This window comes from Chenopodium quinoa, unplaced genomic scaffold (genome assembly GCF_001683475.1).
Source record: "Chenopodium quinoa cultivar QQ74 unplaced genomic scaffold, ASM168347v1, whole genome shotgun sequence".
Classification (NCBI taxonomy): domain Eukaryota; kingdom Viridiplantae; phylum Streptophyta; class Magnoliopsida; order Caryophyllales; family Amaranthaceae; genus Chenopodium; species Chenopodium quinoa.
Genome location: NW_018745000.1, coordinates 1,766,240 through 1,772,663, shown reverse-complemented (window position 1 = coordinate 1,772,663; position 6,424 = coordinate 1,766,240). Strand labels below are relative to the sequence as shown.

Genomic DNA, 6,424 nt, shown 5'->3' with positions numbered 1-6,424 from the left:
ATAGGACCTTTGTGAATTGTTTTGCATATCTCAAGTTATATAGATCAGATTAGGGTGATTCAAGTTTGGTTGGAAACTAGACTTGAAGAGCTTTCCAATGATAGGTCGCACGCCTTAATACGATTCTTAGATCGGAAGTTACAGCCTTCTGAAGTTGGCCATGGAAAACTGCCGCGGGCGTGGGCTACAGTACCCGCGGGCGCAGGGTTGCTGCAGCTCCAAAACTACCGTATTTGGGCAGTAAGCACCCGCGGTTCTCCCGAGGGCTCCCCGAGGGCGCGGGCCTTAGCCCCGTGGGCGCGGGCTTGGGCCGCAGGCGCGACTATCGGGGTGTCTGTTCCCCTCCGCTGGCGCGGCCGATTTCTTCGCGGGCGCGGGTTTCTAGGTCTTTTACGATTTTAAACTTCTTTTCTCCTTTTGTTTATATAGTTTTTGGTTTCCTTTATTCTTCATTCATTTAATTCTTTAGTTTTAGAATAGTATTCTCTCTCTTAGGTTGAGAGCTTCTCTCTCTAGATTAGGCTAGATTAGGAGTAGTTTTAGAGAGAGAAAGTGAGGAATTTCAATGGTGATTGAGAGATTGAAGATGCAAGTGTGACAATTGTGTTGGAGATCTTCTTAATTGTCAATGAGCATTTCTAAACTCTATCTCATTCATTTGCTTTGTTTAATTTGATGTTTGTTTTGTTTAATTTTGATGTTTGATGCTTGATTAGTGTAATTGTTCTTGGTATTTTGTGGATTCTTGATTTCCATAGTGGTTAGTTGATAGATGATGATTCTTGAATAGTTGTTTGGCTAGGAATTGGGTGAAACTTGTATGATTGATTAATTGTGATTAATTTGGGAATTGTGTTGATTGATTGTTGAGATTAAAGTGATTAGTGAAGGTTTGCATGTGTGTAATTCAATTTGGCCTTGAGAATTATGCTAGATTGCATTGTAATTTCTAATGACATGAACAATTAATTTAGGAATTGCAATTATCAATTGGTTTTGATTGTGATTCTCTTACTTTGTTATTCATAGTGAACCCTAGCTTAACAATTAGGAGATAGCTCTTTGATTCCTATTGATTGCTCTTTTCATTTAGTCCTCACAACCTTTGATTGGCATGCTCTTCCCAAGTTGTTTCAATTGACATGATTACTTGTTAATCCCCGTTCCTAGTGTTTTATTTCCTTGGTTACTTGTTTTGTTAGTTGCTAGTATTCTCTCTTACCTTTGTTTTCGACCTAGCTTAGGTGCATAATTGAAAGTGCTTGAACATTACCGTTCCTTTAGGTTCGACCCTTGACTTGCCTCTATACTCATATTTAGGTTTGTTAAGTGTTTATAAATTTAGTTTGAGCGAGGGAAGATTAGATATCGACCTAGTTTTCCCCTCATCAAAAGGACCTTAAATGAAAGTAAAGATTATCAGTTGGCTTAAACTTGGGGATGTCATTGACATTGAACTTCTGCGGATGAAGATCCTTGTCCACTGAGACCCCTTGTGAGCGCAGCTAATGCCCTAAAACCTGTAATCATTGGATATCTTACTCAAGATCTCTTGCATGAGCTACATCTGTTGTTGCTTCACATGGTCATTAATTTTAAGGGTCAAAGTCTTTAGCAGCTCAGTAACACCAGCCATTTGCTTCTTGAGTTCATTGACTTCTTCTTGACTTGCCATTGTCTTCTTAGGTTTCCTTTTCGGCCTCACTTGTTTATCAAAAAGTTGAAATTGAACAAAGGTGTTGTCCTTGATTGTGAAAGTAATGGTGTCCTTCGAATAAGTGTATTATTCCGATAGTGGGTTATGAGTTATTATAAAGCTAATATATTCATTAAGGCAAAGTGATCGGAATGCCTGAGTGGAGGCCGCTTCCGATCAGTAATATTAATGTACAATTAATAATAAAGCTTAATCTTTACTGAACTCTTCAAGTCACATCCAAGTAATTAACAAACCAACTCGACGAATTAATTCGGAAGAAATTAATGACTCGCCTGAGTATTAAATATTTATACGTCGGAAATTCGAGCATAGAACGTCGAAATCGAGCGTTGGAAGTCGAGTCAAAAATAGTAAATGACGAGACACGCAAAATAATAATAAATCGATAATATTCCCGTAATACCCCTAGCATCAGAATGCCCCAAGCATCCGAATTCTAGGGGCATAACATGCTAGCACAGGTGGCTAGCATGCGGACCATGCCAAGCCAAGGGTGGCTGGCTAGTGCGTGCTAGCAGCAGCTAGCAGCCGCAAGCACACCAAGGCAGCAGCTGCTAGCAGTAGCCCGCACTTGGAGTGCGTGGCATGCTAGCCACAACAGCAGCCCGCAACTTCAAGTGTGGGGCTGGGCTTCGGTTGGCCTACGACTGGGCCTATGGCACGGGTCGTAGGGCCGACACTCATGGGAAGCAAATGGGAAGCAAGTGGGTGAGGGACATGTGGCACAAGGAGAGTATGGACTGGGGAGCAAGTATTGTCCCCTACTTTCCAAGTGGTCATGACTTCCCTTTTCATGTAATAATGACACTTATAGATTATTATTAGTTTTCTTAATTATTTTAATTTAGCTTTAAAATAAATTGTGGAATTTCATGCTCCCACATTGATGGGATAGAAATTCCCGTTCTCCCTCTTGCGTATAAATACCACTAGTGGAAAAAGTTTCATTTGTAACGGTTATTTATAACGGGCAAAGCTATGCCCCTCAAATTAAATACATTCGTAACGGGCAAAATGTTGTCCGTTACGAATAAATATTTATTCGTAACAGACACATGATGTCCGTTACGAATACTATATTATTTATGTTACGAATACTATATTATTTATATTACGAATACTATATTATTTGTAACGGACACCATGTGTCCGATACTAATATTTGGCCCAGCTTAAGAGAGGAGCCCATGAAAAGAGGAGCCCATTACTAATTATTAGGGTTTCACACTCCTAGCCGTTAAACACTCAAATCCCACATTCTTTTCTCTCTCCTCTCTCATTTTGCTAACTCAATCTCTCTCTTCTATGACTGATTCACCTCACTGAATACACTCAATCTCCTCCATTTCACCGCCCTAATTCCGAAAATTTCCCCTCTTTCTCTCTCCTCTAAATCGCATCAAAAGTAGAGGACCCAATTTAGGATGTCTTTTGCACGAATCTCGTTACTCGGAAGTGGATATTGTGGTGATGATTCTTGTAAAAAACATCACAGTATGTTATGGGTATGGTTCTATCTCTTCGATTTTTTTTCAAGCCAATTAGACTTGAGAAGATCTAGGTTTTGTTGATTTGTTTCAGTTTTTTGTTAGATTATTGTTGATTTGATTAATGTGTTAATCTGCGTGTGAGATCTAACTATTTGTTTGGTTTTGATTTCATTATTCTATTTTTTATGCTAATTTTTGTAATTAGATTCGTGATTTTAAGGTTTTGTTTTTCATTTTGTGACTTTTAGCGGTTAAAATGTTGGTTTATAGCTTACTGCTGAATCTATTATGACCCAAAAATGAATTGAATAGGAGATCGTAGTGGCAAGATTTGAATTGATTGGATATTAACATTTCTCGATGCTAATTAGTTGTTTGAGACTAATTGCGAGTATGCATTCTTGATGACCGCATTTGTGCAATTCTGAGCCTAAACATTCATATCTTAAACCTTATTTTAATCGTAAATCAATTTTTTATTTGTTTTATGTCGTTTGTGTTTGTGTTTATGGTGTTTGGATTTCAATTTTGTATCGTGCCCTTACACTTACACCAGTTGGACTTTGAAGGAGTTCAATATTTCTGTCTGTGTGGCTTGAGTTTCAAAGCGACCAAGCGTTTATGTATTCATATTGCAATTTGTGTTAAATTAGAGTGTATTATGTCTGATTTGATCGACTTTGGATTGTAGTACTTGACTGCAACTATGTTGTTATACACTACTTATACTATTTATGATTCTAACTGGGTGAATCAATGTTCTTATTCGTATATTGTTGTATCGTCGTGTAAGTTGTGTGACTTGTTTGTTGTTTTTGGACATATAGGGCAAATTGGATACGCTCTTGTTCCCATGATTGCTAGGGGATTTATGCTAGGTACCGACTAGCCTGTGATTCTACACATGCTTGATATTCATCCTGCTGCTGAGGCTTTAAATGGAGTTAAAATGGAGCTGGTGGATGCTGCTTTCCGACTTCTTAAAGGTTGGGGATTATGGATTTTCTGATGCGGAGTTTGAAGTGTGTTAATAGGTTGAGGTTCTCTGTTTATTTTTTTGACTTATGAACTCATGAATTCCTATGATCCATTATTTTCAGGTATCGTTGCTTCAACCGATGCTGCTGAAGCCCGCAAAGGTGTAAATGTATCTATCATGGTTGGTGGCTTCCCAAGGAAATAAGGCATGGAGAGGAAGGATGTGATGGCAAATAATGTGTCAATGTACAAGTCTCAAGCATCTGCTCTTGAGCAACATGCTGCCCCCAACTGCAAGGTTTGTTATTTAGCCCAATTTTTTTGTAAATTTTGATAAAAGTTGTAATTAGTGGTGTACACTAGTGTTTATCAATATCAGATTGGCTATGATAATCATGTACATGATTCAATGTTGGCATATTTTTATACTATTTTTTCTATGTCCTTGAAATGATAGTTAGGAGTCAATGACATGGTGTTTATTCTGTGTGCTAGTCTCTAGTGAATACAAATGAAAACACGACCGTCAGATCTGCTGGTTAAATTTGTTACCTTCAGTTTGACTGGTGTTTAGAACTGCTCGTGTCATACTGTAATGTCCTGTTTTATTTAAGCCTGTTGAAACCTGTTCAATATTAGAATAACTGAGGAAATAAGTGACATGGTTGTGAAATATGTTTCGTACCACTTATGGACAAGTTTCAAATTGGTTATTTGGTTTCTAATTACGTACACCTGGGCTGGATAATCGATTGTGTTTAGGTCGATTAGAGGTCGTGCTTAGATTGCGCTACAGTTGGGCCTAAGGCACGGGTAGTAGGGCCGAAACTCATGGGAAGCAAATGGGAGGCAAGTGTGTGAGGGACATGTGGCATAAGGAGAGTATGGAGTGGGGAGTAAGTACGGTCCCCTACTCTCCAAGTGGTCCTCACATACCTTTTCATGTAATAGTGACACTTGTAGATTTATTATTAGTTTGCCTATTTATTTTAATTTAGCTTTAAAATAAATTGTTGAATTTCATGCTCCCACATTGATGGGATAAAAATTCCCACTCTCCCTCTTGCCTATAAATACCCATCTTGGGTTTTTCGGAAGAGTGCTTGAGTAGGAGTTCAATAGAGCATTGCATTAGCAAAAACTCTTAACCTCACATAATACTCGGGTTTTAGTCGCACCTCGCTAATTTCGAGGTAATAGACCTTAAAGTTGGTAGTTGTTTTTATGGGTGGATCTCCGTCGGAGGCTCTCGTATTTTCGGGGCTAAGCTTCTCAAGTAAGAGCTTAATTTGTTGGGTGAAGCACGCGCAAAAGGTAAATTTCCAATTTTGCCCTTTTATGTTTATTTATGCATTAGTGATATTATTTATTGCGAGTCTGATCCTTGGCTCGGGTTTTTTCCGCGGTGAGTGGGACTCACCAAACCGTTAAAGATTAATCACCCTTCTCTCCTTGACCACGAACTCTAGAAAGGGAAATTAGTGATATTCATTGTTAATTATTTGACTTAAACTATATTCAAAATGTATGGATGGAAGAAGGTAGAAAGAATGAAGGTTGTGATATGGAGAAAGCATGTAGAAAATGGAAAGATGATGTTGATGGGGATATATAGAAGAATTTAGGAATAAGTTGGACCCCCAGCTTAAATGACAGAAAAAACTGACTCATGCATGAACTTAAGACATGGTTAAGGTATACATACAAATTAGAGTGTGCTTTTTTTGTGGGTGTAAGTCACATTCTTTGACTGTTGTGTAAGACTATTGGCCTAAGTGTTTAGACTCAATTAAGGACTAAATTGGTTACTTCCATTAACAAAATAACCAAAGTGTTCAATTAGACTCATCGTGATGACCTGAGAAAAAATATGAACTGTCGCCAAAGCAACAGAACTGTAGCCATAAACTGTAGTGCAGCGCCAAACGACAGTTTTGTAGCACGGCGTTGCACAACAGCGTTTGGCGTTGCAGCCCAAATTTTTGCGCCTTTACTGGAGCATTAATCTAGGACTTCTTTCAATATTTTTACTTTACGGGACAGGCCTAAAGTCCTATTAAGTCAGTTCTGATTACTTTATTAAACTCTAATTACTCTAATTAATTAATTAGGCAAAGTCCTTTTAGTCATTAACTAGTTTATTTAGGCTTAAACACAAGTCTAAAAAATGGTTAGGAAAAACACATAGAGTATGCACAACAAATAATGCACAAATAGTTAAGTAGGCACAATATGA

The 6,424-nt window shown here is 38.2% G+C and overlaps 1 long non-coding RNA gene across 1 annotated transcript; it reads left to right on the top strand.

Annotated features, from left to right (window-relative positions):
• Window positions 1–2,945: 2,945 nt before the first annotated feature.
• LOC110707421 lies at window positions 2,946–5,185 on the top strand. Its single transcript, XR_002508482.1, has 3 exons — window positions 2,946–3,225; window positions 4,038–4,196; window positions 4,311–5,185. It is a non-coding gene; the product is annotated as an uncharacterized LOC110707421 (long non-coding RNA).
• The last annotated feature ends 1,239 nt before the right edge of the window (window positions 5,186–6,424 follow it).